Source organism: Indicator indicator, chromosome 4, assembly GCF_027791375.1.
Source record: "Indicator indicator isolate 239-I01 chromosome 4, UM_Iind_1.1, whole genome shotgun sequence".
NCBI lineage: Eukaryota > Metazoa > Chordata > Aves > Piciformes > Indicatoridae > Indicator > Indicator indicator.
The window spans coordinates 29,164,534-29,184,484 of NC_072013.1; the positions used below are offsets into that span (position 1 = coordinate 29,164,534).

At 39.9% G+C, this 19,951-nt stretch overlaps 1 protein-coding gene across 2 annotated transcripts in view; it reads right to left on the reverse strand.

The window, feature by feature from the left end:
• MNAT1 (MNAT1 component of CDK activating kinase) overlaps positions 1-19,951 on the reverse strand; it is a 127,709-nt gene that overhangs the window by 41,442 nt on the left and 66,316 nt on the right. The window lies entirely within an intron of this gene.

A 19,951-nucleotide genomic window follows, 5' to 3' on the forward strand; every position in this document is an offset into this window, starting at 1 on the left:
AGACCATCCCACTACGAACATACTGTCTACTTCATCACTCATTTCTTCATCATTTAATTTTTTTACTGGGATCTACAGTTTGGAAGCAATTAGTTACAACTTGTTCAGCAACATAGGAAAGGGGCAAGTTTTATTGATGGTAGGCTTATTGCTTCCAGGGTCACTAGTAAAATTATTACTAGGTAAAACTTTTGCTTATCAAAAGTACTATCAAGCAAATGTCTCCAAGCAACCCTACCTGATTCTGTAATCAATTTCTTGAAAGCCTTAATTAGAAAGGGAAGACACTTTTGTTTCTCTCTACAGGCTTTGCAAGCTCCCATATATAATGGCTCTCAAGATGGACTTTTACAGCACAATGCAATTAATTCATTCACCAAATTCCCATTTGTTTCATAACTAAGAATATAGAAACACACAAACATAAAACTTTCATTCCAGATGGTACTTTTTGCAAGCCTTCAGACCACTGAGAAACAGCTAGACATTTCCACACTTCCCCCCCCCACTTCCAAGTCCCTATCACTCTGAGCTCTCGCAAAACAGGAGACTGGTGGCTGGAAAGGAGGGGTCAAGAGGATATGAGATAGAGCCAAAGTTAACAGATGTTGCTGCGTGACATTCTACACCGATTTGTTGATCTTTCACACAGTTTCAATTTTCTACTATATTCTATGGTGATCACAAAAATTAGCAGCAGCAGCAAAAAGACAGCACTATGAGCTCCCCCAAAACAGCTTGGCTTCCCCTGTAGAAACTGAGCTTCACATCTGCAAAACACAAAAATTTAGGAGAGTAGCGATATTGTTTTTGTAGACATTTTGTCTGCAACAGGAGATCGGAAGCTTTCCATGGTGTAATGTCATGTATAACCCTGGCTCCCACTGGTGATCACTTACTGAGCTTCACTTCCCTGGGGCCACTCATTTAAGCATCTACTCCCTCAAGTAGAAACTAAAAGCTCCTCATGAAGGACAGTGGGTTAAAATTAACTTAAAAAAAAAAAAAAGACACAACACAAGGGGAAAGCTGTTAATTAAATTTGTGGTTGAGGACAGTGACCTTTCTGAATTTGGAACATGAATATTTTTGTTTAGAGAGTTGCAGAAAATAGCTAAGAAAATTAAAGACATAAGTCCTTGTGTAGTACTATCATGGATCTAGGCCGATCTCTGCAGAAGTATCAGCAGATCAAGTTTTCCATTGGAATGGCTCTGTGTGGGTGATGAGAACAGATAGTTCTGGCCTTTTTCTGCACTGCCCAGGAGCCTGGTGGGGCTGCTGCTAACATTGATCCAGCAACAGTCTCCTGAAGGCAAAATGCAGTGAAGAAAGTTCTCAAATGAGCCGTGAGTCGCTCCAACTTTCATACTTAGCATACCATTATTTCTGAGCCACCAACTATTGCTGCAACATTAAAAGCAGGCAACCACACACTTGAAAAAACAAAAGTAGGAAAAGAAAGGTTAAACATTCAGCTCAAGTGATGCTTTATAATATTTTAAGATACAAATGCAGAGTCTTTTTATTTTGCTAGAAGTTGTCAATTTACAAACTACTATAATCCACAAAAATATCACACTTCATAACAATATTTATGTGGGCATGTTAGACCCACTGTAAGAGATTAATGTTTAAATAAGACTTCTAGATTTAAAGTTTTATCAACATGTGTGCTTCTAATCCAACTGGATGGAAAGACATACTAACATTTTGCATCCTCATCTGGTGAGTGAAAAGTCTCAGTCTTTCCAAATCCAGAGCAATGTCATTCCAGCCATAGAAAAGAAAATTCAGTTTCAGGCAAAGATCAAAACCATGATAAATATTTTGGGAAATTACTTGTGTGTGGAAAAAGGGAGCAGCTCAGATTGCAGGAGCCACATCTCTGGAGGGCATCACCAGAACAGCTGCTCGCTGTTAGTGGAGTTGCCACTGGTGCATTCCTAACACTTTTTTTAACAAGAGTAACTTCTGCTGACTTGGCCAAGAGACATGGGAAACCTCCCAACAAACAGACCAGGCTCATTACAAGCCTCTTCCCCCCACCATCATTTATGCTGCTAGATGCCCATCACTGTCTCCGAGGACTCCTGGCAGAATAGTATGCCAGGTGCCAGAGGTTAAAAAGGATCATGATGGTCATTCACTCTCAGACAGTCAGTCAGTGACTGCAGGGGAGCTATGCCTAACAGTAGGGAAGCTAACTGGTTAGCATGGCAGCTACATAGTCTGTACTGATGTATGTGTCATGCAGAAGCCACCAAGCAATGCCATGAGATTACTGTCCAGTACTGCAAAAAAAAAGAAAAAGCACTGTGCTGGCCCAGAGGGCAGAAGCACAACATTGAAGAAAAGCAGCATATAGAAAGTGGCCATCCTTTAGCTTATCTAACCTCGTGCCCAGTGCAGGCCAGGACATTTTGTGTTCCCATAACAAGTCCAAGCACTAGCAGTTCAGCCAACGCACCTATTTTTAAAAGGTGTCCAATCTAGACTTAGTATTTCAGATTATAAAGGTCCAAGAACATCCCTTAGGGTTAGTCACTCCAACAGTTAATTATATTCACCATTAAATACTAGCAGTTCATGCCTGGTTCATCAAGCTCAGTTTCAAAACACTGGCTTCCCCATCTATATAGTGGGCCAAGGTGCACACCTTAGAAACAGGTAAGTACTTTTGCATGGCAAAACAACTGCATTGGTTTGTGTCCAACCAGAGATCTGTACCTCAAGGAAGCTGTGTAGCTGCATGACACAGCTCATTTGTTTTCATTTCCCAAAATCACAACTTTAGCTGATGGGCTTTGGTGACATAGATTACATTCCACTTAGCAACAGGGGAGGGAAAAAACAAAACACACCAAAAAGAAAACAAAAACAAAACAAAACCAAAACCAAAAACAAACAAACAAACAAAAAAAAAACCAAACAAAAACCACCAAACAAACAAACCAAACCAAACCACAACTGGCTGTTGTTCCTGCCCTATAGCTGTCTGACCTTTAGGTAAAGACTTTTGCTATAAAGTGGATTTTAGTCTACCTTGATTTGGGAAAGAATTAGATGGAAGCATCAGAGTTACAATTATTGTTCCCACCTGAAAGGGGCTGAAGCCTGGTCAAGCCCTGCAACCAATCCAGCTCTGTAGATGTTTTGAATCTAAACAGGCTACATTCAAACTGCTGACTCCTTGCAATGCAAGCACAGTGGTGTGGCCATGCAGGCTCCTGAGCTTGCAGGTTTCTAATCTGCTTAGACCCCCACAGATTGCACCATGGTCACAACACTGGGTATAGCAGAGACTGGTGCACAAAGGCTGGGATGGAAACCCATCCAAACTTAGCAGTGAAAAGCTCTGCATTTCTTCTTTCGACTGATGTTTCGATAATATACATTTACCCCCAAAAAAATCTGGTTGAAGTTAAAAGGCTCCACTTGGCCAATATTATCTCAGTTCCAAACCACTTACGCAGCAGCAGCATCTCAGGGTTGTGTCCCTGCCCTGAGTGGTCCCTTACCATTTCATAAAAGACTAGTATAAAAGGGAAGGTCTTGTGTAACTTCAGAGACAGAGACAATAATTCTTACTCTGAACTTACACAGCACTTTTACAGATCCAGGAACCATTTCACATCTATGAGGTAAGGTTTTTAAAATTTCCTGTATTCCACCTAGACAGCCAGCCTTACCCCCTTCCAGCATTAGCATGCATTTATAAGCATGCTAAAACCAAAATGAAAGCAGCAGGTCCAAGACCCTGCCTCTGCACTGCTTTCTCCTGACAAACCTAAGATCTGACATTGTGGTCATGGGTAAGCATTTCTAATTCCCCTTGGATGCAGTAATGTTTGTGTAAAAGAAGCTGACAGTATCCAAATGGAGATAGAAAAGGCTTCCAAGAACAAAGACAACAGATTTTCCTGCCTCCTCTCGCTCCCACCCCTATCTTCCTGGCACACAAGTTTTTTTCTCTAGGATTATTTTCGGCACTCTAGCTGTCTGTTACATTTTGGAATGTATGGAACCACAAAACACACTGCTAATTAGAAGGAAGGCATTTGCTTATCCTTCTGACTTTGTTTATGTAAAGACTGCACAGCAATGGATTTGTGAGCAACTGACTTTCCATTCATGTGCTGTGAGGTTTTAGCTGAGAGAAATAGAGGATTAAATTAGGAAGGAGGCTTAAATAACATCTTTGCATTATAAATTAATCTGGCTGATTTACTTTTCATATCCTAGACATACTGTTTGAGATGTCTCTCATTAAATAATAAGAAACGAAAGTGGTGGACAAATTGTGTTTCAGAATGTGATATAACATGGTATTAAGAAAAAATAAATAATGGATTTTGTACAGAGAAGAGCTGCCCTTGCAGTGACCATTAAGACCTTACTTTAAAGGAGCTTGTTTTAAAGAAAAAACTATGTCCTCCAAGGGAAGCTGCAGCTCTCAGAGCATCAAAATTAGTGTATTAGTGCACCTTTCACACAGGGGTTTGGGGTGGGACTCTTGGCAAATCCCAGGTATATCAGTATTTGCCTGCTAGCAGAAAGTGATTTTTTTTTAGCACACAGAGGCCAGAAATACCAGCTCAAGGTGCAGCATTCACAGTTCTGCCCATCCTGTCCTCTCTCCCTGTCTCCAAAACGACACTGCCTTTCCTTCACCTCTTGGCAGCAAAAAGAAACAACTGACACTCCTCTCAGAAATTTCTCAAGTGCCAAGGAGAAGGAGAAAGGAGAATGACACCAAAAATGCACAGGCAGGGGAAAGAGGAGGAACAGCTATGCTGCAAAAACATCCCCAGGCAAGAGAGAGAAGCCAGAGAGTGGGGTCAGTAAAACTTGTCGAGACAAAGCACGTTGCTGTACTAGAAGTGGCTGGACTAGACGATGCAGCAAATCTTTTTGTTTTTTTAAACGCTTTTCTGCTTAGGAACTTGCTCAGGTCTACTTTCACCACACATCCAGAATACAGCACATTTCAGGTAACAGAAATAGTGCTAAATCTCATTAAGTCAGTTTGCAGCAATGTTACTTGTATTCAACTCTTTTCACCATCAAGTTGTCCTCCCCAGCCTGGCATAAGGAGCACACAGCTAAGTTACAAGGAACCAAGCTGTGGGATGCCAGGACATGATGGTGCTAAAACACATCCCAAGCATTGCTTTGACTGTGTGCAGCATGAAGGAAAGATTAACAAAGACCCTTTCTGATACACCATCATCTGCAATTACCCAAACACTTTCAAGCAAACATTAAAACAAAACTATACATTCTTAAAATTTTTCAGTATAAGCAGTCTTAGGAAACTGCTGTTAAAATCACAGTAGCATTCAGGTTTTGAAAAGATTTCACAGTAACAGAATTTCTTACAGAGCAATATTGAAGTAAATATCTTAGGCAATGCGGTTCCACTCAAAAGCTGGAGCAGGGGGGGGTGGGGGGGTGGTTTGGTTTCTTTGTGGTTTTTTTCCCTCCAGTTTTCACCCTCACAATTCACTACTGACAAATGCATGCTAATACGGCTTTCTGATTAACTACTGACTTTGACTACAGTAATACTCAGAAAAAGGAGACTGAAACTGATAGATTTGGAGGGCTCAGTCAATATTATTTTAACCTCTACCCTCCCTGACTTCCACAGCTTTGTTTAAATAAACAAAGAATGTCAAACTAAAATGCATAATTCCATTCCTTAGCCTAAAATTCCTATGCCAGTAAGGCTTTTCCAATGACTTAAATATCTGAAACCAACTGCTTTGTCTTCTGCTCTTGAAACAATAAATCTAATTTCTTTACTCAATTATGAAAGTGCTGTGGGGATATCTCTAGCAGCAAAACAGAAAGAGAACAAACAATCTGACAGAAACCAACAAAATCAACCTAAGTTTTCATATTGATCTCAGAAACAGAATCTGACCACAAATTGCAAGACAAAAGATATAAGATTGTCATACCCACTCCCACCCCCGCCCCCCTCCAACTTCCTCTCTAGGGTAGACAATTTCAGATGCTTACTAACAATCTGACTAAATTTAGACTTTTTTTTTTTTCCCTCCACAGTTACTTAATTTGATTTTGGAGTGCCAAAACAGATCTGAAAGATGTGCTTTCCTTAGGAATGGCAGAAATAAAGCAAGATATCAACAGCACTGAAGAAGCTATTGAGAAAAATGATCACATATATGTGATGTGTTAGACACAAATAGGTACCTGGGAAATTAACCTTGAGCAACATGGGCTAAATCACACTATCACTTCTACTGGCCTTCAAAATTTTTCTTTACAACTTTCTGACATATTAATTACCTAACCAGACTTATCTTTGAGCTCCTGCCACAAAGCCCCATTTCTCTAATCTCTCACAATAAAAGCCGGTGTCCATCTAACACACTGAAATACAATTCTTCTGGGTCAGTGCCAGCACCAGGATTTAGTGCTGGCTACTCTCCTCACAGAAAAGCCCAGTGCCCTTTCTTCACATCAATGGATTGCAGTGCCTGTCTGGTACTGTCCTCACCAACACTGGCTGCTGGAGCTCAGATAGGATTCAGGGGATAGTCTGGATGTTTACTGCAATGAGTCACTTGCTTGTTTTCAGCAGAGACTCCAAAGTTTTGGCAGGAACTGCCACGCTTTCCTCAAAATCTCCAGCAGTGTTCAAAGGACAGCCTGCAACACAAGGCAGCATCGGTTTTGGAAGTGAAGAATTAAAATGCGGCAGCATTTTCATGTAAATAATCAGCCCACAGGTCACCTCCTTGTTTTCAGCACTCGTTTTCTCAACCTTGCTCTCAACTCAGTCTCTGCTCCAAAGCAGTTACTTGCTTTTGTGCAATCCACTGTGCTGTACGCAGAAGTTCAACTCCTTATGTACCTTTTGCTCTGGTTCCCAGGACCTCTACCCTACACACTGTATCTGTTTGGCCATTTTCAGCTATACTGAAGAGCCATGCCATCAACTGGCTGCTGTGTGGTATTTGGACACCCTGGGAGTGCCAATTGCATTTGTAAACCTCACTATCAGCTCACACATTCTTTTTCCTGCTGTGGTTTTCACAGGGTTCAGCATGGGCCTTCTCATGGTACAACCACAGGTTCTTCTCATTTTTTCAGAGGCATTTCACTGCAGGTGACTCAAAGTCGATGTTCTGTTGAATTTGTTAGGTCAGTTCTCAACATGCTATGTAATACAGAATTAAGCAAACTTTTGTTGCATCTCTAACATCAGACTTCGGGAGCCTTGATCATTTTGATTTGGCTACCAGCAAAGCACAAGCTCTGCAGTCCCCAGTCTACTTACAAGATTAAAGGCTTTAATATAATATTGTTTTAAACACCCATATTAAAGGCCTAAGTTTTCAAGGGATGCAAAGTAGAAATCAATCTAACAAAGGCCACTGTGCATTGTGATGCATAACATTAAGCAAGGAACAGACACACTGGTGGAGGTCAGAGCACAGCAATAGCTGCATGTCACTCACCAGGCAGGGACAGTTGTTTGAGTCCTGGTACAACTGAATCTACTGGTGTTCCTATTTTTCTGCAGTAAGCTGAAGGTTACATTCATACAATTCCTCCATTATGCAAGAAAAATATTTAGGATTTCCTGAGAGAACAGTGGAACCTGCAAAAATTTGCTGCTTTATTAGTAGAACAGTAGCTCACGAAGAACCATGCATCACTGTACTCCACTATTTGCTCTTTCCTGGGATCCTCTAAAGCAGCTTCCTCCCACCCAAACACCCACAGCTATACAATATGGGTTTCAAGGAATGTAGAGTCTGATGGATGATTTAAGAAGAAAAACTGCTTAAAACAACAAAACTGAACAGGAAGTTTCACCTCAGTCTTTAGAAGATGAGAAACTGTAAATCACAGAATCACAGAAACATTCAGGTTGGAAAAGAGACTCAGGATCACCTAGTCCAACAGATAGCCCTACTCTAAAGGTTCACCCCTAAACCACCGCCCCAAGCACCACATCCAAACACCTTTAAACACACACAGGATTGGAAACTCAACCGTCTCCCTGGGCAGTCCAGTCCAATGCCTGACCACTCTTTCCGCGAAAAAATTTTTCCTAAAGTTACAGATATGTTCCCTGTTTCAGTGAGCATACAGCCTTAAACACAGAGAACTGTTGATAAAGATGCAGAATTTCACATTTAGTATGGCTTATGACTGATAAAGAAAAGATATAAACTACATAAGGGGGGACTGATAAACGTTAATAATCTGGCACAGGCAAGCAGAGGAAGGTATTTATAGTGATGGGGGCAAAAAAAGGAATAAATATGAAGAAAAGGACAATAGAGGCAGTAGAAAAGTATGAATGGAATAGGAAAAACGGGAAGAAAGAATAGCAGAGTAAATTACTAGAAACAGGCAAAAGTTAACAAAGCAACATCAGACATTAGCAGTATGTGGTATGTCTTCACAATACTTGTGGACTACATTTACTACAAATTTTAAATGAAAACTGATATTTGTTAGGAATACATTTAGAAATTAATACTTTTAGCATGAATTGCAAAGTAGTTTAATTTTTACATTCCTCATTCACATGCAGAGCATGTGAGTAGACATTAGTTGATTATTCTGGGGACAGCAAGACACTTTGCAAATGCAGCACAGAGCTCAAGGCACTGCTTTGAAAATGCACATTCATTTTGTCAAACTAAACAAAAACCTCTCTGGGGCAGAAGCCACTGCTTAGTATCTGCACAAAATATATTATGTTGTCCTTCCAGAAATTTCTTAATTTCTTTCCATGCAAGTTTCCATCTCTGTTTTAAGTGGCTATATCAAAAAGATCCTTAAATCTGAACACTGACACAAGCACAGCTTTTGTAGTGCATACTTCCAATGGCACCTGAATTTTAGCAGCATTTTAGACACGACTAACAGAACAGGATCAGGAAATCTATTTGTAAGCCCAAGATGAGCCCAAAAGAATTGCAGTAAAGTCTCTCTGTGCACCCGAGAACCACGATGCATTACTCTAGTTTTGCCGTCTATGGCTTTGAAAACACTTGAAGCACAATAACCAGAAACATTTGAGGCATCCTTAGTACAGTGAAAAAAAGAATGGTTCCTTCCATGAAAAATCCACAATCTCACTTAGAGCAAATGGAAGCTGGCACCAAATCAGCAATACAATCATATGGTAATTTCACTTAGTCACAGAGAATTCTTATTTACCAATTTATAAAATAAAGAGACGCTTTGTTTGTTTCACCTTGTTCACTGGATACTTTGTGAACCCTTTTGCTAAAACATTTGTATTCAAATAAAAAAGCAAAGAATCACTACAGATTCTGAAAGAGGAGACTGCTGCAAAAGGAACTGCAGCACAAACATCAGATTTTGAGCAAGTTAGAGTATTTCATGCTATAGGCTTACAACAGGACAGTTTTGCCTTAAAAATGGCACTTCCATTGTAGAAAGGAAGATGACTATATGCTCTTACATAAATACTAGATAAACCCACATCAGCAGAATGTCTTAAAGCATAGTAACACACAACACAGGAAAGAAATCACTGAAATGCAGTGTGCTGAAGATCATCAAGGCTTATTACTGACATCGCTTGTCACAGCTACTCACTGCTCCTTGGGAAACAACACAAACAAGGGGCAATCCAAGAAAAACAAAGCCCCAAGAACAACCATTAAGAATATTTGCTAATCAAAAGATTAAACATATAAGGAACTTTTCTCTTTTTTTGACTTTCAGATATTATTTTCATACAGTAAAATATGTACTAAGCAGTCCTCAGACGATGCAAATGTCTTACCCTGTCTCAGGGCAGCTGCTGCTCTGAGAAACAAACCAAACTGAGCTGATCATTTGAATACCCTTAAAACTCTTAATATTGGGCCAAATTAAGCAAGGCAGAGCTTACTCTACAGTTTAACAAGCCATGTCTAGTGTCTTTGTGCAGTTTAAAACTATAATTTAATTAATTTCACCTGTATGCTTGGAGGGAGCATGAGGGAGGAAAAAAATAAAATAAACTTCAAACTCATTTTCTCCTCAACTCTGAAAATAGTTCAGGGTCCAAATTCCTATACAAGTAGTAATAAAAATAGTTTGGTTTCTGGTAGCAATAACAAAAACGAGGGCAAGATTAATTCTTACACTTTTATGGCAAACAATCGAAAGCAGATGTTTGAGAATAAAAGCGAGATGTCAAAGTAGTTAATAAGTGCTTTTCAAAACCAAACACAACAAGACAACTTACAGCTTTATGTGCTTACATAAAACTCTAAATCATCTCAGTCAACTTCCACCCTTAGCCCTTCTTTTTTCTATGGAGCTTTACTATTACCAAAAATGTTATATTCAAGTCTAAACCACCACAGATCAATGTCTCCTGAACAAAAGCACATGCAAGTGATCTTTACTAGCTAAAAATCAGCTGCTGTTGTTTCCATAGTTTGGATATCCAAGATCTCTGGAACAAAGTCCCTGTTTTTAAGACATAGAGTGTATTTTAAAGGTATCTAAAGAAAGGTCAGACTATTTACATTTCCACTAGAATCCTGCAGTTATGAAACAGACATCAAACTTCACATTATAAAGTCAAAACCAACATATGCATTCCTTAAAATGAGGCTTCAACTATTTGAAGCTATCTGCACTTTCTTGCTTGTGAGTTCAAAGAACTGTTGATCATAAAGCAAACCTGAAGACATTAAATCTAAGTACAAATTTTACAAAAGAGGATGTGTGCACGCAGAGAATTGAGTCCTTCCACATTTAATACAGCAAAAGTTTTTAGAAGGTAACCACAAGTACAATCTTTCCAAATGAAACTAGCTTTTATTGTGAACACAAAACACACTGTGTTAACTTAAAACACCACTCACATCTGCTTTCCAAAAAGGCCTTAAGCAGGATTATATTGATTTAAATAATTAGGCAAGTTTTTGCACTCCACCTTCCCACACAGACAGGGCTTGCCAATCTTTTTGAGTCTAATCAGTGGTACAATCATACAGGTACATAAGAGACTGACCCAGCACACACACACTTCTAGACTCACCAGCAAAAGATGGTCTTTGGCTGACCACAGAGAAGTGCCTCCTAAGCTGGTCAGCCCAAGTCTCCATCTACCTGGAAGCCATCCATGTAGCAACACTGGACTACTGCATCGCCGTTCTACTTCATTACATGAAACACAAACCCGTTGCTACAGGCATGGGGGTAACTGACACCGTATCACTCCAGTCAATGGGAGCAAATCAGAAACTCTAGAGTACATATGAATAAGAATCAGTTTTTGTGTTTCTTTTCCCAAGTGCTGACAATTTGGAGGGGTACCCCCACCCCCCATCTCTGCATTGCTCGACTATAATCACATTAATTTCATCGTGCCAAGGCAAGCTGTTCAAGAAGCTTTCACAGCATGTTAGGCTTAATAATCCAGAGTGGGGTTTTTGGAGGTTTGTTTTGAACTGTCCAAGATTTGACATGAAAAAGAAAATGGAGGTAAAATGTATAACCTTTAGGAAAACTGTATTTTCAGCAAAAGATGGCAAGGCTATAGCTAAAAGTTTTACAAGCAACTAAACACTTTAAGTCACCAGCAGCCTAAATAACTTTGGCTGGATCTAGGGCTCTGGACATAAACGTTTATCAACTGGTAATATACAGAGAAAAATGACATGTTTTCTCCTTTGGTTTCACATTAATCTTGGGCCACAGTTAAAACACAGCACTGTATCAGCTTTCTCCTTCATCATCTTCTTTTCGTAGCCATTGCTGTGTTGGCTGAAACATTCATTGCTAAGACTGAATATTGACAGCCAGAGTGTCTAGGAGATCTACAATGAAAAAAGCCTGGCAGAGCCTAAAAGCAGCTCGCCGTAGGATACCACCTAACCCTGGCCCCAGCTACTCCAGCAGCTTTGCTGATCTGTTCCAATGCATCAGCAAAAGCAGGGAGTTGAAGCGACTCTTTGCTGCTATCAAGACAAAGAAATCCAGACGTTGATTTAACCTTTCATATCTTAGGTTTAGACCAATACTAAAAGGCAACTCTCAAGTGCTGCAAAGAACACTCTGTAATTCATACAAGTAATTTTGTCACAGCAAAGCAGCAACCCAGCCAGGATTATGCATCACTGGACATACCTACTTTTGTTTCTGTCAAGGGCTACAGTTTGCCTTTATTTATTCATAATGCTCTGCAATGTACTTGGATGTGTACATTGTACATACACACAGCAGATTTAGTTAAAAAAAAAAAAAACATAACCAAGCTTCAGTAATTGGAGAACTGACTGCAGTACTCAGATACTGCATTTTCACATGAGATGCTTTTCATATGGTTGAGTGTTTCTGTTACACATGTATACACACAGACATGTGCACACAAATAAAAGGGCATAAGATAAACAGTTTTTAATAAATACTGTTTTTGAACAACATCCCAGTCCTGTGCAGATTCATACACAGGATTAATGTAAAGGCATGTCAAGATAACAAATCTGTTTGCTATCAGGAAATTGTATCATACACTCACATGGGGCTCAGACCCAGATTCAGCAACACTGATTCAACTTAGAAAATTACAAACAATTAATCTCTAAGCACACAAGGAGCCTCACAAAGTCAAAGCTGCAGTCACATACTGATTACTTTGTCTGCAAGTCCACTCCAACAAAGCCAAGCAAGCCTAAACCTGATCGTGTAAATCGAGCCCATCCGCTTCGCTGCAATTACCTATAGCAATAAACACAATGGTCTAGGAAGCAAAGGCTTGCACAAACAAGCCTCCAAAGAAAAAAACAGCACCCTGACAACTCCAGTCTCCACTCCTTGTCCTTCTGTAGACAGCTCTGAAGTTGAGCAGCTCACAACCAGTTATGAGACATCATCTGCTACTGCCTAGTGCACAGATTTGCCACAATACCTCAATGGGCCCTAGGGACTGAAACCCAATGAGGGCAAAGTAAGAGAGCTGATAGTTAAGCCAAGAGGAATACATGCTTGCTTAATTTTAAACCTTAAGGGTTTTCTGGGTCAAAGCCAGGATAATCCGTATCTTATGAGATCAAGCACCTCCACCAGCTTTAGATCAAGAATTTTACATGACTACTTCAGTGACACTATTAACTAGTTCACAAGGGCAAACTTTTGCTCAACACTCAAAATACATTAAGTAAGATGCCTTTTACCAGGCCAGTCAAGTTGCATGGGCCATTTTTGAGGGAAATACTCACTGGTAATGGTGTGAGTTTTCTTAATGAGTTAAATGGATGCTTGACTATATCCCTCTAACTGAAGGTGGACATTGAGAGACTAAAAGAATAATATTGAGAGAGATGTTAACTATATAGGGCTTCCAAGTAATCTGTCAAGAGTAGTTATTACATAAACCACCTTAATTTTATTATCTGGGCACCAATCCCATGGCATGCACAAATTGAGAAAATGGTCAGTAGGGACTATGTGTAATGGGGTCCATTACTCACACCAAATAGAACAAGCATCCTTAGAAAGCTGGTTTACAAAGAAAGTTTCCAACTTTCTCTAAAACATTAAAACATCAGAAAGCACACAATAAGCAATTAAAAATCATGCAACCACACATAATAACCAGTAATCCATACCATTTAAAAAGCAGATTAGAATTCTTAGGAATGGATTACTGCAATAGCCCTTGAATTGATGGTATTTATTTCTGTGTATTTTTCTAATAACTCCTATCTCAGCATTTGAATGTATCCTTGACATTCATCTCCCTGATAAAAAAAAGGTGCAAAATAGACTGCATACAAACCACAATCCTCTGTAATCCTCTGATGTTCAGGGGTGCCACTCTTTATTGATGGGGTACACCTAATCACACCTGGTTTTCTTCCCAAATGCACATCAGGTTTCTTTAACCTCTGCATTTACTCGTCTGCATGAGTAGAGAACTTGTGTTTGATGCAATCAGCACCCAGCCATTTAAAGCACAGCACATCACAGCACTCTTAAGTCTTTTTGGAAATACCTCTGCTGCTCAGCAGCACTAGCTTTCCACCAGTTGCTGCTCCACATGCTATTGCCAATCAGTTGCATTTGCTGTAGCGCATTCCAAAGTTTACTAATTAATCTCTGCACTAAACCCCTCTGATGGCTGCTTGCCATTTGAAATGATCATCATCTTTTATTTAAAGACATAGTGACCCTATGGTCAACCTCAGACATTATTTGTTTAAAAAAAAGGGAAAAAGTGTGCCAAATTTCAGGTAATTAAATCCACTTCAGTATCAATGAGGGTGTTTCTTAAACTGGACAGAGGGAATCAATAAGGCTTGAGGGTGTTTTTATTATACACACTAAGTTATTTCAATGTTGTCAGGAATCAAGCAAACTTGCATTTTGAACAACACTCAGCAAAGGTACAAGATGTAAACTTCTGGGAGACCATTAATTTCTTGCAAAACAGCATACATGCTTTGAAGTCATGTGTTTTAACAATTCCAACTTACTGCTACATTTCATATGAGGTTTTAAATATTGATTTCACCCAGTCCAACCTCTCACACCACTGTTAGAGGCTGCTCTCATTCTGCGGTGCACACTGGTTCCGTGACCTTCACAATGACCTCTACAAAAGCAGTTGTGCATTTTACTGTGGTGTAAATCCTCACAGACAAGTCGAACCTGTTCTTTTTGGCATCCAGCCCTTCAGATGAATAGTCTGCAGAGATTTATTATGAAAGGGGAATGAAGGGGCATTATTGCACAACATTCGTCTCTCACATACGGCTAAGTTCCATCTCTTACAACTTCTTAAGGCTTTTAAATAAACAGATTGTGTTCATTACACAAATCATTCTTGCTTCTCACCAATTTTCTGTAATTAAAATTCACTGTTTATGAAAAGGTAGACATGCCCAGGAAAAAGCATCTGTGTGAAGGTGTTTTATATTATTATTAATAAGTAATATTCATACTTCCTGTTACTATACATGAGGGATTAGTGTTTCCCAGCACAACACTGACTTACAACACTGAAGTATTATTCCACGTTGTGGCAACACACATTGCCCTAAAAAGGTCCATTAATTATTTTTGTAATGCCATGAAGGATATTAGACTGCAGGATATTAGACTGTCTCCATAAGAAATACACTCCTATGCTGAAAAGATGAATGACAAAGTTTGCAGGCTTTTAATTACATTTCATAACAGTAAGAAAGTATTTACCTAGTTATTTTCCACAGCCTTAGCTTAATAGTTTGCATGCCCTTATGCAAGTAACAACAACAAAATCATCAAGATTAAGGGATTTAAAAATATACATAAACAAAACTATTGTGAAAAGAGCAGATTTTATAAATTCAATGAATCTGCCGAAGTGATCAAAGCAGCAGCCCTATCATTCACATTAAGCACATTGATGGGGTAGGGGGGGAAGTTAATTAAAAAGCCTGCCTTGCCCTGCTAGGAAAGGTGGGGAAACCAAAACAAAAACCATTCAAACAAAGTTGCATGGATACTCAAGTCCAAAAGTCATGTCCAGACTGGCTTTATCTGATAGTCACTTGGTGTTATCCGGAAATGAAGCTTTTTGACTGAAGCAAATATTCCCTAATCTAAAGCTCTGAATTCCCCTAAAAAGCTCCCTCTCCCCAACGTCAGCTGTCATGGACAATTGACAGTGCACACACACACATACCTCCCACTGCAAAAATAAAGAACTGCTCTGTGTGTGTCTTTCCTTTGCACCCACAGGCGATGTCAGGTATGGGTTCTCTCTCCCTTCCCTAGAAGTCTCAGCTGGCCATGTCTTAGCTCACCTTCTCCTCCCTTTTTATCTACTAAAATCCAAGACAATAGCAAAATCTTTCCCACACAAGAAAATATACTCTCCTCCCACATTTCCCAGGTCCATACCACACTTCCACAGCTGCAGAAAGATGCTTCCCAAACAGAATATAAGGTAGTGGGTTTTGATGCATAAACTCCCTCCCCACCTGCCTCCAGCAGAGCCCACTCCATTTCTAAGCCTGACGCTACCAGCAACATGGAGCAGAGATGGGCTGAAGATAATAGAAGGCAAAACAGCATGGTTATGTAGTGTTGTATTTAACAACAAATGAAGTATCCTGAATCTAAAGGAAGTTTCTTCCTTCAGAAGAAGAAAGTTCACACTTTGAAAAGTTCCAGTTGCCTTGTACTTTACCTCTTGATAAAAGTAAAATAAAAGCGCAGTCATATTTATACTTTCTTCTTCATGACAAACAAAATAATCCAGATCCCACTAATAATTTATTCAGGTCCTTTTTAAAAGGCAAAACCAAAAAAAGACAGTTGTGAATTAGGTGATAAACAAGATTTCATACCAAAGCTATACCTGGCACCTCAGCTACTGCTGAAGCTACTTACACTGAGTTTAAAAGTGACCAAAGGTTAAATGGGTAAAGCATTCAAACAGTATTTCTGTTACTTTAAAAATGACACACATGTTTAATTTTTTATTTCAAATTCACGTGACTAAGCAGACACAAAATAGGTTACAAATTAGCATAAAGCAGATGCTGTGCACAACACTCTCAATGAAACTGAACTGATAAATAAGCTTTAGTATAAACTGCATCTTAAGGATTTTTTTTACCTCTTATTCCAAACAAATTTTAGAATTCCCTGACTTGAGATAAATTCTTGGCCTAATCCTGTCTACATTTCAGATCCTATATAACTGAAATGGCAATTCAAACTCAAGGTGTCATTCCACAAAAAGGCAGATTAAGGTAAATAAGTGAAAACTAATTGGGTGGAAATGAAGAAAGCATCAAGATTCCATTGCATTCCCCTCTACACTCTCCCCAGCTCTTGAGTCAAGTCCTATTCCTCTCCCACCACAATGAAAGAAAATCCTTATCATATTTTAGTGGGAACAACCACAAAGGGGAACCCTTGGTGTGCAGGCATGGCCAAGATAGTACCAGGAGCAGCAGGATCTTTGCATAGATCTTCAACATCTAGATTTCCTCTGTAAAGCAAACAACACTGAAGCTCTCCAGCTCTATTCATATTAAGATTTGTGAGTGGATGATGGAAAACCCAGCAATTAAACTCCTCAGGCTATCCCTTTTCTGGATTTTTAGTCATGATTTGGCTCAAATCCCACTTCAAATGGAAGTGGAGAAAAAGCTACCATCCTGCTCTTACAGAAACTGTTACCTTTTAGGAAAGGCAGAAAATTCTTCAAATTTCTTCTAACTGATTATTTAAACTTTGCCTGTCTGAACTTAAAGAGCCTATCACAAAGAAGCATTACAATCTGGCCATCTCTATGTAGAGTCCTGGATCTACATGGCTTTTTTTTAATGCCAGCCAGGTGCAACCATACCCACAGGTACACAAACATAGGCAACCCTAAGCCTCAGTGCCAAAGACTGCCTAGTAATGGTGAGGATCAAGTGCCTGGATTGGTCCCCTTTAGATCTGTCAGCAAGTCTCCACAGCCCAGACCAGCAGCTCTCGTTTTCTTGAGCAGTGCCTCTGACAGTCTTGCAGAGGATCACATTTCCATGATTCTCTTTCTTGCTTTGGAGAAGAGAGCAGTGCTCTGTTTATTTATGCCTCTCTTTCAAGAGATGAAACAGGAGAATGGACCTCAGACCTAAAAATATAAGCTGCTTTCCTCCTGTGCACTGTCCTCAGTTTTAAATGGTTCCTCCCTCCAACCTACTTACCTTTCCACTGTCTTCCAGGTCAACATGCATCACCTGTCTCCTGCACACTACCTCACTGTCCCAGAATAGTACAAGAATCATTTTTCTCACACAAAGTCATCATTTCATTTTCTACTAATCATTTCAAATGTTGGAAATTCCAGTTTCCTGGCCCCCATCCAGCTAATTTAGATAGATGGTTCCACATGTGCTCTCTGTCCTTCCATTTCCTGCCCATTCCACTACACACATCTGTCTAAGTGAGTCAAAGCAGGTTGCTTTGTAGTCACAGTATTCTTACATATTTTATACTTTAAGAAAGGTTGTATTTTATAGTCTCTATTAGCGTGCTATTATCTACTTTTGCAAGAGAATACACATTCTGCTGAACTATAATGGGTGTCACAAACTACACCCCAAAATACAAGTTACCTCTGCCAACTGCGTTCAGGTAAAGCAGAACATTCAACTGAAATAGTCATTTCTCCACTTTGATATACTCCATTATCCAGGTTTTTCTTCTTTAAAATAATATAATTAAGAGGAATAAAGATAAGAGACCAAGGCACTTCATGAGGATAATTTCTCTTTCATTAGTAGCCAATGCTGTTAATATTCCTTTCCAGCAACACCTTGACTGACACACTGAATCCAGACTAGGTATACATGGGGAAATTCACCTTTTGATGTCCAATGCCGATTGCCTAAAACAATATTCCTTTCTTTACCCTCTGCACCTGAACAAACATTCCTGAGGAAAATTACTTTTGAAGTCTCCCTGGTATAAAACATTATCTCTTTGATCCAAGGTATCTTTTGCTGCAAGTACCTTATGCACAATACAAATACATCGTGGATGAGTACTGACTATTGAAAACTAGGGCCCCCAACAGCTCCTTTGAAATACATCTTTATTTTTAAATGTATTTTTAATTTAAAAATGTGCTATTTTAAAGCTCAAAAATTCACTCCTCTGAGACCCTGCAGCAAGTATTAATTTATCTGCTGGGTTCTCTTAGGCATGAGTTATGGTGCAGAAAGGAGGTACAGGCACCCACAGGGCATGGCCTCCATCAGCACGCTGAGGATTTCTCCCTTGTAGGGAGTTATCTATCAGTGAGGCCAGTGCACCTTGTAACGGAGGTCAACACAAAAAGAAGATGCTGTGGGAAACACAAGTCCTGTATGTACACCCCTGGCTACAGCCAGAGCACCTTGTTTACAAGTGTGTGAGGAGGTGTTACACTTCATGCCATCTGAATGTGCATACACCATCCTCTGCTGCCCATGGAGATCAGACTTCTCACACAGGAACCTATCCAGCCAAATGAGTACAAGAACCTCCGATTCCCCAAATTCTTCTGTACACCAGAGCTCTCCTGCAATTCCCAGTCCCAGAAGCCCCTCAAGTCTTCTTCCTAGAAATTCCCCTGTTCCAGTCACTCCCACCTTTCTGCAAAACTCTGCCCCAAATCTCCCCACTCAGAGTGATGGCCCCATGTCCACAAAGGTTCTCTCCAAAGCACTTCCCATCCAAGTCCCCACCTCTTTCTTCATCCATTTCACCTACTGTCTTACGCTACCCCATCCCCATGAGCTCTGACCCTACGCTCCATCATGACACCACTGCAACTGCAGGCACTGGATAGCCACTTTCCTGCAACATTTCTTCCAGACACTACTTCCCATTATGGCCATTCTTGTCCTCATCGTGGCCCTTCTTTGCATGGTGTTTTAAGTCTGGCAAGAGTTTCAGAAAAGCTGGACATAGGATATGCTTACCCAAAATCTGCCTGAAGAAGCCCCTGAGAACAGGCAAAAAAGAAAATGCAGATGTAAGAGAGATCTTTCACTTGTGCTGCAAGGCCAGCACTCTACAATATCAGCAAACAGATCCTGCTTCCTTGAGAAATGGAATATGCAGGGACAAAACTAGTCTGTGAGGTAAGTCTGCACATACTGGCCTGATAGGAAAGTCTCTTAAAACCAAACAGACACAATGCAACCAACTGCTGACTCAAAGGAATCTGTGGAGGCATTAGCTCGTCTCTGCCATTCCAGGTCACCAGCCCTCCTCCAGGTAAACAAGAGGAGATGAAGGAATGACACAAAATCACTTCAATCAGCAGCAACAGATGAAAGGATTAGAAGAAAACATGTATTGTTCTCACAAATGCAGACGTGTGCTAAGAAAAAAGGATCATGGCAGAAAGATTACACATTCTTCCATGCACATGAATTTCCTACTTTAGCTTGCC